This window comes from Notothenia rossii (assembly GCF_949606895.1).
Source record: "Notothenia rossii genome assembly, chromosome: 8".
Lineage (NCBI taxonomy): Eukaryota > Metazoa > Chordata > Actinopteri > Perciformes > Nototheniidae > Notothenia > Notothenia rossii.
The window spans coordinates 3,083,552-3,098,551 of record NC_136906.1 but is presented as its reverse complement, the minus strand read 5'-3'; the positions used below and the strand labels follow the sequence as shown (position 1 = coordinate 3,098,551).

At 43.6% G+C, this 15,000-nt stretch overlaps 1 protein-coding gene and 1 pseudogene across 2 annotated transcripts in view; both read left to right on the top strand.

Annotated features, from left to right (window-relative positions):
* The window catches only part of LOC307016522 (nuclear factor 1 X-type-like), a 118,778-nt gene that overhangs the window by 47,034 nt on the left and 56,744 nt on the right, over positions 1 to 15,000 (top strand). The gene's annotated exons all lie outside the window — the stretch shown is intronic.
* LOC307014337 (nuclear factor 1 X-type-like) overlaps positions 1 to 15,000 on the top strand; it is a 160,356-nt pseudogene that overhangs the window by 133,535 nt on the left and 11,821 nt on the right. The window contains exon 5 of the transcript XR_013810540.1: positions 9,348 to 9,414. The product of XR_013810540.1 is annotated as a nuclear factor 1 X-type-like (transcript). The remainder of the gene's footprint in view (positions 1 to 9,347; positions 9,415 to 15,000) is intronic.

Here is a 15,000-nt window from a genome sequence, read left to right as displayed (position 1 = left end):
AAGTCATGTGACCGTGCTGTAGTTCCTTTATAGCCCAACATTAGCCTCCTTTAGCTTAGCGGTGGTTACGTGAAGTCATGTGACCGTGCTGTAGTTCCTTTATAGCCCAACATTAGCCACCTTTAGCTTAGCGGTGGTGACGTGAAGTCATGTGACCGTGCTGTAGTTCCTTTATAGCCCAACATTAGCCTCCTTTAGCTTAGCGGTGGTGACGTGAAGTCATGTGACCGTGCTGTAGTTCCTTTATAGCCCAACATTAGCCACCTTTAGCGTAGCGGTGGTGTCGTTAAGTCATGTGACCGTGCTGTAGTTCCTTTATAGCCCAACATTAGCCACCTTTAGCTTAGCGGTGGTGACGTGAAGTCATGTGACCGTGCTGTAGTTCCTTTATAGCCCAACATTAGCCACCTTTAGCGTAGCGGTGGTGTTGTGAAGTCATGTGACCGTGCTGTAGTTCCTTTATAGCCCAACATTAGCCACCTTTAGCGTAGCGGTGGTGTCTTGAAGTCATGTAACCGTGCTGTAGTTCCTTTATAGCCCAACATTAGCCTCCTTTAGCTTAGCGGTGGTGTCGTGAAGTCATGTGACCGTGCTGTAGTTCCTTTATAGCCCAACATTAGCCACCTTTAGCTTAGCGGTGGTGACGTGAAGTCATGTGACCGTGCTGTAGTTCCTTTATAGCCCAACATTAGCCACCTTTAGCGTAGCGGTGGTGTCTTGAAGTCATGTGACCGTGCTGTAGTTCCTTTATAGCCCAACATTAACCTCCTTTAGCTTAGCGGTGGTGTCGTGAAGTCATGTGACCGTGCTGTAGTTCCTTTATAGCCCAACATTAGCCACCTTTAGCTTAGCGGTGGTGACGTGAAGTCATGTGACCGTGCTGTAGTTCCTTTATAGCCCAACATTAGCCTCCTTTAGCTTAGCGGTGGTGACGTGAAGTCATGTGACCGTGCTGTAGTTCCTTTATAGCCTAGCGTTAGCCTCCTTTAGCTTAGCGGTGGTGACGTGAAGTCATGTGACCGTGCTGTAGTTCCTTTATAGCCCAACATTAGCCACCTTTAGCTTAGCGGTGGTGACGTGAAGTCATGTGACCGTGCTGTAGTTCCTTTATAGCCTAGCGTTAGCCTCCTTTAGCTTAGCGGTGGTGACGTGAAGTCATGTGACCGTGCTGTAGTTCCTTTATAGCCTAGCGTTAGCCTCCTTTAGCTTAGCGGTGGTGACGTGAAGTCATGTGACCGTGCTGTAGTTCCTTTATAGCCCAACATTAGCCACCTTTAGCTTAGCGGTGGTGACGTGAAGTCATGTGACCGTGCTGTAGTTCCTTTATAGCCTAGCGTTAGCCTCCTTTAGCTTAGCGGTGGTGACGTGAAGTCATGTGACCGTGCTGTAGTTCCTTTATAGCCCAACATTAGCCTCCTTTAGCTTAGCGGTGGAAACGAGAAGTCATGTGACCGTGCTGTAGTTCCTTTATAGCCCAACATTAGCCACCTTTAGCTTAGCGGTGGTTACGTGAAGTCATGTGACCGTGCTGTAGTTCCTTTATAGCCTAGCGTTAGCTTTTTAGTTCCGAAATCATAAAGTGGTGTTAATATGTGGAGATTATACTGATGAACTAAACGTGTAAGTATCATAAACGTTTGTTTGACACAGAGATTATGTTCTGCAATAATCCAAAATCACATGGAGAAATCCCATTGGACCAGGGAGATGCTGCCTTCAGGGTCCAACATAGAAATACCTCATCCCTGCACCACTGGTTTTGTACTTGTTAAGTTAAGGATCTAGTTATAGGACCTCATGAATGTAAATATTGTTCAGTGTGATGTGAGGACAGTGAAGGCAGCGTCGTTGATCCTCTCTGTCAGAGATGTTTAATGTCAGCGGGTTAAGTTTGGAGAAGCGTCTTAGGGCCACATTTATTTAATTTCTGTTTGGCGCAGGTCCTGAGCCGGAGGGGGGAAAGTTTTAAGTTGTAAAGCCGGCGGGATTAGTCCTGTTTGAGGGGAGGACACGGGAGAGGAGCCGGGATGAAACCCTCCTTTCCGTCACTTTTCAGACTGTCAACAAGAAGCTTTGATGTTTCTGGTCTTACTGCACACGCAATGCAGGGATGAAGAGGAGATGAGGAAGATGAGTTTGAGATTAAAGTGAAGGGTGCACGGAGGCTGATGGTGTTCTGGCTAAACACTGGAAATCAGGGAGAGTCATCAGGAGACGTTTGAAAATATATATCATATCATATCATTATTTAGTTGCAACAAACAAACAATAATGGGGAGTACATCACCTGGTGCCACAGCAGCCAATCGCGGAAATGCCCCCCACAGTAGCAACAATCATACAGCATATATAGCCATTGTAATGAACACACACACATTTGATCATGCAGCCTACCACACAAGGCCACATGTTTTTCTCTCTGAAAGCTGTACTTGTATACGTTTTAAAATTATCATCTCATGACATCTTTAGGAGTAGTTAACAAACAAAAAGGTTAACTGTTTTTATAACCTGAGGCCTTCTCTGAACTTCCTCTACCATCGGTGTCAGCTCACTTAAAAATGAATACATCTATTGATAATTCAGAACGACCATTGTCTCTCTAACTGTGTGACCCAACTCAGTAACACACATCATATGGAATACCATGTGATCTCTAATATCAAAAATACACTGAATTAAACATTCTGCTATAACACTGAATGAAATTGATACTGTTTGACTTTGTACTAGTAAAACCACTAGGGATGGGAACGATGAATCGAATATTCGAAATTATTCAGGTATTCGAATAATTATTCAGGTTTTCGAATATGAGTTATGCAAATTTTTATGAATTTTTTTTTTTTCCGAGAGGGATGCCTAAGTTGATTGCATATGATCAAATGGAATAATTCAATGTATACGCCAGTGCCATAGCTAAATGTGTTGGGTCTAAAGGTGTTTTTTGCTCCGCTCACCGGTCCCTCACAGCGGGCAGAGCTGCTGATCTCTCAAAACACATCTTTTCAACTCTGTCTACCCATAAGCCCCCCCCTCTCAATCAACTTCCTCTTGACTGCCTTTTTATTTTACTTACTTGTTTGCCTGTCCTTGTTTGTCTACCCTCCCTCATTCTGTAAAGCGTCTTTGAGTTGTGAAAAGCGCTATATAAATAAAATGCATTATTATTATTATATATTCCCCCTAATATCTCAAAATGAGTTAAAAATGATCCGAAATATTTTCCTTTTCAAGCAACAAATAACCCACTCAGTAAAGGCTCTGTTGTGATTGGTCCACAGCTTAGAGATGTCCCGCCCCTTTAGCCTATCACGTACAATGTGTTGGAGCGCTAGCCAATAGGAGCGCAGTTGTTCCATAGTGTTGTCTCTAGGCGTTTCAGGCTCTGGAGACCATTTACATGCACTAAAAGCTCACTCAACAGGAGAGGGTCAAAAGCAGAATAGGGCCTCTTTAAGTTACATAACCAAGAACAACGATGTAATTCCTCTTTCAACATCTCACTATTAACTTTTTAAAACTTTACAAACCCAGAAAACCTGCAGCTTTATTAAAGTGTTTCTGTGTAAACCGCAGTAAAGCCTGAACTTCTCCGTTGACTTTCCTCTCCGCTCCCTCCCGCTATTTTCTCGATCCGTTTTACTGCGTTTCCTGTGTTTTAACAGCTTTATAACCGAGCTGCAGCTGCAGGAGGGAGAGAGGGGGGAGGGAGGGGGGAGAGGGGGGGGGGGGACTGAATCATGAAATGAGGAACATATTTCCACTCTGAAGGAGGACTTTCCATTTTCTCTCTCTCTCTCCTCTCTCTCTCTGTCTGTCTCTCCTCTCTCTCTCTCTCTCTCTCTCTCTCTCTCTCCTGTCTTTCTCTGTCTCTCTCTCTCTCTCTCTCTCTCCTGTTTTTCTCTGTCTCCCTCTCTCTCTCTCTCTCTCCTCTCTCTCTGTCCTCTCTCTCTCTCTCTGTCCTCTCTCTCCTCTCTCTCTCTCCTCTCTCTCTGTCCTCTCTCGCTCTCTCTGTCCTCTCTCTCCTCTCTGTCTCTCTCTCTCTCTGTCTTTCTCTCTCTCTCTCCTCTCTCTCTCCTGTCTCTCTCTCCTCTCTCTATCTCCTCTCTCTCTCTCTCTCCTGTCTTTCTCTGTCTCTCTCCTCTCTCTCTCTCCTCTCTCTCTCTCCTCTCTCTCTCTCTCCTGTCTTTCTCTGTCTCTCTCCTCTCTCTCTCTCCTCTCTCTCTCTCCTCTCTCTCTCTCCTGTCTTTCTCTGTCTCTCTCTCCTCTCTCTCTCCTCTCTCTCTCTCTCCTGTCTTTCCCCGTCTCTCTCTCCCCCTCTCTCCCTGTCTCTCTCTCCCCCTCTCTCTCTCTCTCTCTCTCTGTGCAGCTGTTCGTCAGTAGTTTTCTGTTTGTTTATCTCCCCCTTTTTGCTCATGTGAACTTTGCTTCTCGTCGACATTTTTCCACTGCGAGGCGTTTCTGCTTCTGATTACAGTGGAAGAAGTCTCTCTCTGACTGTAACTAACAGAGACGCCATTTCATTTCTCTCCCCCTCTCTCTCTCTCTCTCCCCCCCCCCCCCCCCCCCCTCATTGTTTCCTCAGCAGTTTATTTAGGCCACGCGGCTCAGAGAAAACTTCTCTGTGTTTGTTGAGTTTTCCGGTCGGAGCATCTTGAACTGATACGCTTCCCTCTGTGTCTTGACCCGCACAAAACAACTTTTTATTTTGGCCAAAAGCGGATGGCCGAGCCAGACCTCCATCCCATAATAAACTGTGCAGGAAAAACAACGACTTCATCCCCAAAACACCCCAAAAAGTAGCTGTTACGACGCTAATGGAGCTAGATTACTTACTTATATATCTGAAAAATGTAGGTTATTAAAAAAGTTTAATAAAAAAAAACACCTCTCTTAGATATTTGTAAAATAAAGTAAAAATAAATCAATATTAATGATAGTTAAAAAAGATTGATTTTAAAGGGGACCTATCATGCAAAATGCACTTTGTGATGTCTTCTCTACATAAATATGTGTCCCTGGTGTGACGGGGAACTCACGCAGCGTCAGAAAATAAAACCCTCTCTTTTCCTCCTTACCCAAATCTCTAAAAACGGGGAACAACGGAGCTGATCCAGATTTGCGTCCGATATGACGTAATATCTGAAATGTGGACCCACGGCCCTATCAGAAACGTTGCTATCAGAAACAATGCCCGACTGTTTTGGACGTAATATGGTCGGTGTTTACATTAGCATGGCTAACACTCAGAGCTAACCTGTACTGGAGAGCATGTGTGTGAAGAAGCAGGAAGTAAAAAGGAACTCACCTTGTGGTATAACCGGCAAGAGAGAAAGCCTTTGAGCTCCATACTGTTTCAGAGATAATCCTTGATAATCCATGATATGGCGTTTCATCACGGCAGCATTTAGTTTAGACAGTAGCTGCCGGGTCCCGCATGAGCTCAGCCCCCTCCTTTTTAATTTTGTCAATATCCTTATTTTTTTAAAGATTTATCCCCAAATCATCACTTTTGAAACAGGAAGTGAAATAGAGGGATATGAGGCATGGCTAGAATGGGTGATCTGTTTGTAGACATGTTTTTTGTATATTGTATATTTCTGAGACCTATGCTATTGCCTAAAAAATAGCATGATAGGTCCCCTTTAAGTTTAAAAAGCCTTGCTTATATAGTTGTACAATAAATATATTTATTTTTTAAATAATAATAATAATATATTCGATAAACTCTACTGATCCCAAAATGCAAAAATAAAATAATGAGTCTGAAATTGGTCACACTGATTACTTTGGGTACTTCCAGTTTATATGAATGCACTTTTACATGAAATTACTTTTGATACATGCAGAAAGTACAACGTAATCCTGTGTTTATATTTAGTATACGTAATATGGACCTGCACAGTAACTATTTATTAAAAACATGTACCAATACCAGGAAGCTGAGATAATAACTGGAAGTCATTTAAATGTAATTTGCTTTACTCTGAGACCGTCAACCTTACTGACCCAAACTGATCCTAATACCCCCCCCCCCCCCCCCCCCCCCCATCTGGTATGAGAGGCAGGTTGAAGTATCGCTCTGCTTACATTATGATCCTCTGGGAAACCCTGCCAGTGTTTGTTTACCATTTCAATCCAATGCTACTTTATTCTTCTTCATACACTTTCAATTCTGTTATTCAAAATGTTTCTCAGATCTTTTACTTGAGTCAAAGATCTGAATCATTTTTCCTCCTCCTTGTTTACCACAGTAATATATCTAGTGTGTGTGTGTGTGTGTGTGTGTGTGTGTGTGTGTGTGTGTGTGTGTGTGTGTGTGTGTGTGTGTGTGTGTGTGTGTGTGTGTGTGTGTGTGTGTGTGTGTGTGTGTGTGTGTGTGTGTGTGTGTGTGTGTGTGTGTGTGTGTGTGTGTGTGTGTGTGTGTGTGTGTGTGTGTGTGTGTGTGTGTGAATATTTCTCAGTTAGCTGCGTGGTGACAGCTGAGACACGGGGGGGTGCTGTCACATGTTAATCCAAGGAACACACTTGTGTGTGTGCTTACAGTACAACACACACACACACACACACACACACACACACACACACACACACACACACACACACACACACACACACACACACACACACACACAGTAAAGTATTGGCATCAAAATATACTTAAAGTACCAAAAGTAAGCAGTACTCGTTAGTAGTTTTCAGGTTGTTCACTTAAATAATATTACTACAAAATAAACTTTAAAAGTATAATAAGCAAAAATTACTAAATTACAAGTTTAAACTTTTTAAAATACATTTGAAAATAAATGTTATCATTTTTCACTAGTTACTCTACACTACAGTGTAATGCGTTTTCGATGTGTGGCCCCACCTGCTCCTCACCTGAATCCATTCACAGATCCCATCAGGGGCCCTCAGGATCCACAGGGGCCTCAGGAGAACACACACACACACACACACACACACACACACACACACACACACACACACACACACACACACACACACACACACACACACACACACACACACACAATGGAGAACATCACATCATCCTCTCAGTTCAGCTGTCTGCCCTCCTCTTCTCCTCTATCTCTCTTCCTGTCTTCTCATGTCGTCTCGCTCTTCCTCCTCTTCCTCATCCTCCTTTTCTTCCCTCATTCTCTGTTTTTCATAAACTCCTGGCTGAGTTTAGAAACGCTAGACATTTGTTGAGCGACGGCCAAACAGATGCTGGTCGAAAACATCCGTCCGACAGGGCGGACATAACACTGAAGTCACACTTTAATTCATATACTTTAAAGAGTCCTCTCCTGCTGATGTTCTGGTGTATATCAGTATGTAGTGTCTCTACTTTAAAGAGTCCTCTCCTGCTGATGTTCAGGTGTATATCAGTATGTAGTGTCTCTACTTTAAAGAGTCCTCTCCTGCTGATGTTCAGGTGTATATCAGTATGTAGTGTCTCTACTTTAAAGAGTCCTCTCCTGCTGATGTTCAGGTGTATATCAGTATGTAGTGTCTCTACTTTAAAGAGTCCTCTCCTGCTGATGTTCAGGTGTATATCAGTATGTAGTGTCTCTGCTTTAAAGAGTCCTCTCCTGCTGATGTTCAGGTGTATATCAGTAGTGTTTCTACTTTAAAGAGTCCTCTCCTGCTGATGTTCAGGTGTATATCAGTATGTAGTGTCTCTACTTTAAAGAGTCCTCTCCTGCTGATGTTCAGGTGTATATCAGTATGTAGTGTCTCTACTTTAAAGAGTCCTCTCCTGCTGATGTTCAGGTGTATATCAGTATGTAGTGTCTCTACTTTAAAGAGTCCTCTCCTTCTGATGTTCAGGTGTATATCAGTATGTAGTGTCTCTACTTTAAAGAGTCCTCTCCTGCTGATGTTCAGGTGTATATCAGTATGTAGTGTCTCTACTTTAAAGAGTCCTCTCCTTCTGATGTTCAGGTGTATATCAGTATGTAGTGTCTCTACTTTAAAGAGTCCTCTCCTGCTGATGTTCAGGTGTATATCAGTTTGTAGTGTCTCTACTTTAAAGAGTCCTCTCCTGCTGATGTTCAGGTGTATATCAGTATGTAGTGTCTCTACTTTAAAGAGTCCTCTCCTGCTGATGTTCAGGTGTAAATCAGTATGTAGTGTCTCTACTTTAAAGAGTCCTCTCCTGCTGATGTTCAGGTGTATATCAGTATGTAGTGTCTCTACTTTAAAGAGTCCTTTCCTGCTGATGTTCAGCTTAGTGATGCTTATTGAATATGTTTTTCAAAATCTCTTAATGGATTTGCACCGGTTTATCACTGCGTTGATTCTGAAGAGGGGGGAAGGGTTAAAGCTTGTATCTGGGCTAATAAGTTAATAGATGGATTGATAGATGGGAGGAATAAATCTCCAATTATCAGCTTGGAGGATGGAGAGTGGATCTGTAAGCTGTCTGAACTACGCTAATCCTGAACGTCATGTATGGACATGTGTTTCGACTCACATGTGGACAAATAAACAAACAATACTTAAAGGTATGTGAGTCTCCCAGATCCAATGGGAGTCCTCCATGTCACCACCGCTAAGCTAAAGGTGGCTAATGTTGGGCTATAAAGGAACTACAGCACGGTCACATGACTTCACGTCACCACCGCTAAGCTAAAGGTGGCTAATGTTGGGCTATAAAGGAACTACAGCACGGTCACATGACTTCACGTCACCACCGCTAAGCTAAAGGTGGCTAATGTTGGGCTATAAAGGAACTACAGCACGGTCACATGACTTCACGTGACCACCGCTAAGCTAAAGGAGGCTAATGTTGGGCTATAAAGGAACTACAGCACGGTCACATGACTTCACGTCACCACCGCTAAGCTAAAGGTGGCTAATGTTGGGCTATAAAGGAACTACAGCACGGTCACATGACTTCACATCACCACCGCTAAGCTAAAGGTGGCTAATGTTGGGCTATAAAGGAACTACAGCACGGTCACATGACTTCACGTCACCACCGCTAACCTAAAGGAGGCTAATGTTGTGCTATAAAGGAACTACAGCACGGTCACATGACTTCACGTCACCACCGCTAAGCTAAAGGCGACTAATATTGGGCGTGATGATGTTTAGTCGTCTCATTTAGACACTGGTTAGCAACCTCCATTTCTAAATCCACCAGTGGGGTATTTACTGAAGTATTTTATGACGTAGAACAAAACGTTCAAATCTCTTCAGAACAACCAAGAACACATTCAAAAAAACTTTCATTCTGGGGTACAGGAAGCGCTAAAAAGCTGCCTTATTTCCAGTTTTAGGACTCATTCCAGCATATGTCCCATAGCCTTCCCCTCTCAGGCCTGTTTCTGTAGCTGCAGCCTGGGACTCGCCTGAAGTTTTTGTCCCAGTGCCCTGAGCCGGATCCTGGGGAAACATCTGGTGGGAACAGGGGCATTTTTATTTGTTTTCGGAGACGTATTTGTTGTTGACTTACCTTATCAGCCAGAGAGATAAAGCCAGCTTTGACACAGATAGCAGCCAGATCCTACGCATGACACACACACACACACACACACACACACACACACACACACACACACACACACACACACACACACACACACACACACACACACACACACACACACACACACACACACACACACACACACACCCACACACACACACCGCTGACCCTTGGGAGGGTTCGTCCGGGGACACAGACTGACAAATGCGACTGGGCGGTGACTCGCAGACAGCTGGTGGTCAAAGGTTGTCTTTCTATCTCTGCCCTCATTTGGCTGATTGTTTTTTCTCAGGCCTCATCTGCTGCTCTCCGTCGCTCTCTGGCAGTTGAATAAAAATTCTATAGTTCATGCTGGAGTTCTGCAGATCTGTACATGATTCACGTGGGAAAGACGCCTAATTGTGAATATTTTGACTTGTATAGCAATTGGCAAATGATTCCCGACAGTAGAGGGAATAATTATTTTGGGATTCAGAATTCTCAATATCGTAGGATCTGAACCAAACAAGGATCTAGCTCTGTCATGTTCATTAGTATTAGTTCATACTAGTATGTAGTGTCTCTACTTTAAAGAGTCCTCTCCTGCTGATGTCCAGGTCTATATCACTATGTATTGTCTCTACTTTAAAGAGTCCTCTCCTGCTGATGTCCAGGTCTATATCAGTATGTCGTGTTTCTACTTTAAAGAGTCCTCTCCTGCTGATGTTCAGGTGTATATCAGTATGTAGTGTCTCTACTTTAAAGAGTCCTCTCCTGCTGATGTTCAGGTGTATATCAGTATGTAGTGTCTCTACTTTAAAGAGTCCTCTCCTGCTGATGTTCAGGTGTATATCAGTATGTAGTGTCTCTACTTTAAAGAGTCCTCTCCTGCTGATGTTCAGGTGTATATCAGTATGTAGTGTCTCTACTTTAAAGAGTCCTCTCCTGCTGATGTTCAGGTGTATATCAGTATGTAGTGTCTCTTCTTTAAAGAGTCCTCTCCTGCTGATGTTCAGTTGTATGTCAGTATGTAGTGTCTCTACTTTAAAGAGTCCTCTCCTGCTGATGTTCAGGTGTATATCAGTGTGTAGTGTCTCTACTTTAAAGAGTCCTCTCCTGCTGATGTTCAGGTGTATATCAGTATGTAGTGTCTCTACTTTAAAGAGTCCTCTCCTGCTGATGTTCAGGTGTATATCAGTATGTAGTGTCTCTACTTTAAAGAGTCCTCTCCTGCTGATGTTCTGGTGTATATCAGTATGTAGTGTCTCTACTTTAAAGAGTCCTCTCCTGCTGATGTTCAGGTGTATATCAGTATGTAGTGTCTCTACTTTAAAGAGTCCTCTCCTGCTGATGTTCAGTTGTATATCAGTATGTAGTGTCTCTACTTTAAAGAGTCCTCTCCTGCTGATGTTCAGGTGTATATCAGTATGTAGTGTCTCTACTTTAAAGAGTCCTCTCCTGCTGACGTTCAGGTGTATATCAGCATGTAGTGTCTCTACTTTAAAGAGTCCTCTCCTGCTGATGTTCAGGAGTATATCAGTATGTAGTGAGCTACTTTAAAGAGTCCTCTCCTGCTGATGTTCAGGTGTATATCAGTATGTAGTGTCTCTACTGGGACATGTCTCCATGCTTTAATGTTCTCCTACTGCCTGTGCTGCAGTACCTCTTTTCACCCTCTGTCTGAAACCAGAGCCCAGTCCGCTCTGATTGGTTAGCTGGTCGGCTCTTTTGTGATTGGTCAACCTGTTTAGAGATGTCCCGCCCCTTAGTCTATCACGTACAATGTGATAGACTAGCCAATATGAGCATGAGTGTTACATAGTGACACTATTTTCCGAAGTAAACAAAAATAATTCATAATAATTAAAACATCACTGTCAGGCTGCTCAGCAAACGTTTGAGGCTTTCTTCACGGTGTCGTCACGTGTTTCAGCGTAATGTCAACACTCCCCAGAGGACGACGAGGCAGCATTGTTTCGCTCTCACTGTATTTACAGCAGCCACTAAGGCTTTACTCTGGGTTTGTGAACTATGCAAATAAATGCTCCAGAAATCTGTCCGGGGCTTGGAGGACGTGTTTTACGAGGGCTGTAAAACTCCACACAAACACATAAAGCTGCGCCAGTAAAAATAATATGTGCTCTGCATAAATGCTCATTTGGACTAATGAATGAGGGGAGCGATGAATGGCTGTGTGTAAAACTTCCTCTGAGCCAATACAGCATGATGGACGACGGCACCCTGTGAGTGTGTGTTCTGTGTTTACTTTGCTGATCATATTTACACTGTCAGATTAAAGAAGGACATTGTGATGAAATCTTTAACAGATAGTGGAGAATACACATCGGGTAGCGCTTCGGTAAACTTCCCTCTAGGAGGAGATTCAGGTGATAAGGGGGGCGGGGGGTACCTTGGTTGCTGATTGGCTAATGGTTGCACACGCCTAACGAATCGTTATGACATCATAAAGTGGCCAAAATCTGATCAGCTCATTTTCAGACAGGTTTTTTTGGATCAGGACAAAAAGAGAGAGAATCTTTGTTCCTGAAGCAACACAGAGGGGACACATGTTGATGTAGAAGAGACATGAAGAAGAGGGGACACATGTTGATGTAGAAGAGACATGAAGAAGAGGGGACACATGTTGATGTAGAAGAGACATGAAGAAGAGGGGACACATGTTGATGTAGAAGAGACATGAAGAAGAGGGGACACATGTTGATGTAGAAGAGACATGGAGAAGAGGGGACACATGTTGATGTAGGAGAGACATGAAGAAGAGGGGACACATGTTGATGTAGAAGAGACATGAAGAAGAGGGGACACATGTTGATGTAGAAGAGACATGAAGAAGAGGGGACACATGTTGATGTAGAAGAGACATGAAGAAGAGGGGACACATGTTGATGTAGAAGAGACATGGAGAAGAGGGGACACATGTTGATGTAGAAGAGACATGGAGAAGAGGGGACACATGTTGATGTAGAAGAGACATGAAGAAGAGGGGACACATGTTGATGTAGGAGAGACATGAAGAAGAGGGGACACATGTTGATGTAGAAGAGACATGGAGAAGAGGGGACACATGTTGATGTAGAAGAGACATGGAGAAGAGGGGACACATGTTGATGTAGAAGAGACATGAGGAAGAGGGGACATGTGTTGATGTAGAGACATGGAGAAGAGGGGACACATGTTGATGTCGAAGAGACATGGAGAAGAGGGGACACATGTTGATGTAGAAGAGACATGAAGAAGAGGGGACACATGTTGATGTAGAAGAGACATGAAGAAGAGGGGACAAATGTTGATGTAGAAGAGACATGAGGAAGAGGGGACACATGTTTATGTAGAAGAGACATGAACAAGTTACACCATGATGTCGTGAAGTACCCATTATTTCACTTAGAGGTCAGCTGACTCGATGGACAGCCCAAAGTTCACCAGGTCACGCTCTCCTGGTGGTGGTTTGATTGACAGGTCGCCATGTCCCGCCCCCTTCCATCTCAAAATGCTCACTTGTGTGATGTATTAATGGTGGGGGGGGGGGGGGGGGTGAGGCGGTATTTGGCTTGCGTTTGCCCCCCTCCCTCTTTACCTCCATCCTCTGCCAACAACTCTTTCTTTCTTTCTTTCTCTTTCTCACTCCTGCTTTTATTCTCCCGGCTCACGTATTTCTTGGCATTGCAAAACGTTCCCACAGCTCTCACAATCCCTCCCCCAAAACAGAGTCTCCCCCCTCCTCCCCTACTCTCCCTCTCTCATTCACTTCTTTCTGGTGTTTTTCTTGTCTCAACTCCTGGCTCACTTTTGCCTTTTTTTATCGCTTTTACTCTGCAGAAAATACAGTCTAATAAAATACGATCTTTTACTGTTTTACCTCCTAATAAAATGTTTATCTTTGGGGGTAACACACACACACACACACACACACACACACACACACACACACACACACACACACACACACACACACACACACACACACACACACACACACACACACACACACACACACACACACTGACTCTGTAACACAATAATCTGAAATCTTTTATGGACTAATATATTAAATCAGGACGTAAGCACATGATATAAAATAGGGACACATAAATGGTAAAAAAAAGAACGATATGTACAAAAGCAGAAAGTACAGTTTCCTTCCTCTGGAATATGATGATGTTCTGATTTATCTCACAGCAAAGTGAATCTCTGGGTTTATCGTGAAGTAAATAGTCAGACATGTGGACACCAGCTTCAGCTCCGTAGAATAACCTAGCTCTTAGTAAAGTAATCAATAACTTGATCAACAAAAACATTATTACATTAAATTATTCATTCTCTATTCCTCTCTCTCTCTCTCTCACTTCTTTCTGGTCTCTTTCGTGTCTCCACTTCGTGCCTTTTCTGTCTCCTTTACTCCCCTCCTCCTTCAAAGACTGGCATCACATGACACACACACACACACACACACACACACACACACACACACACACACACACACACACACACACACACACACACACACACACACACACACACACACACACACACACACACACACACACACACACACTGTATTAAAGCAGAGAGTTGCTATAGGCCTCAGTTTTGGGGGGTGGGATGCAGCCTGGTTGGCATGAAGTACACACACACACACACACACACACACACACACACACACACACACACACACACACACACACACACATACATACATACATACATACATACATACATACATACATACACACACACACACACACACACACACACACACACACACACACACACACACTGTATTAAAGCAGAGAGTTGCTATAGGCCTCAGTTTTGGGGGGTGGGATGCAGCCTGGTTGGCATGAAGTACACACACACACACACACACACACACACACACACACACACACACACACACACACACACACACACACACACACACACACACACACACACACACACACACACACACACTGTATTAAAGCAGAGAGTTGCTATAGGCCTTGGTTTTGGGGGGTGGGATGCAGCCTGGTTGGCATGAAGTACACACACACACACACACACACACACACACACACACACACACACACACACACACACACACGAGTAAACGTGTAAGTACCTCCAGGTTTGTGTTTATGTCCTTTTCTTCGTGCACCCTCATTTGAACACATGAAGCTTAATACGCCACAAACACTGCAAATACCTTTACATTTGAAAGTGTGTTTCAGTGTGTGTCTCCGAGGTTACGCTTTGTGAATGTGATCAGGAACACAAAACAAGGAAAAAACTCATTTCCCACAAGTTTGTTAGGATGGAAATATTGAATTAAGAGAAACTCTGACAGATTTTCTGCTGAGATTTGGAGTTATTTCTTTTGAGCTGCAGATATGTTATACTTTAACACAAAGCAGGATATGCTAGAGAGCTTTCAACCCCCCCCCCCCCCCCCTCCACACAAACCTCCCTTCATGCTAAATCCATGTCAGAGCTCTCCCCCTGAGATCTCTTTAGCATGC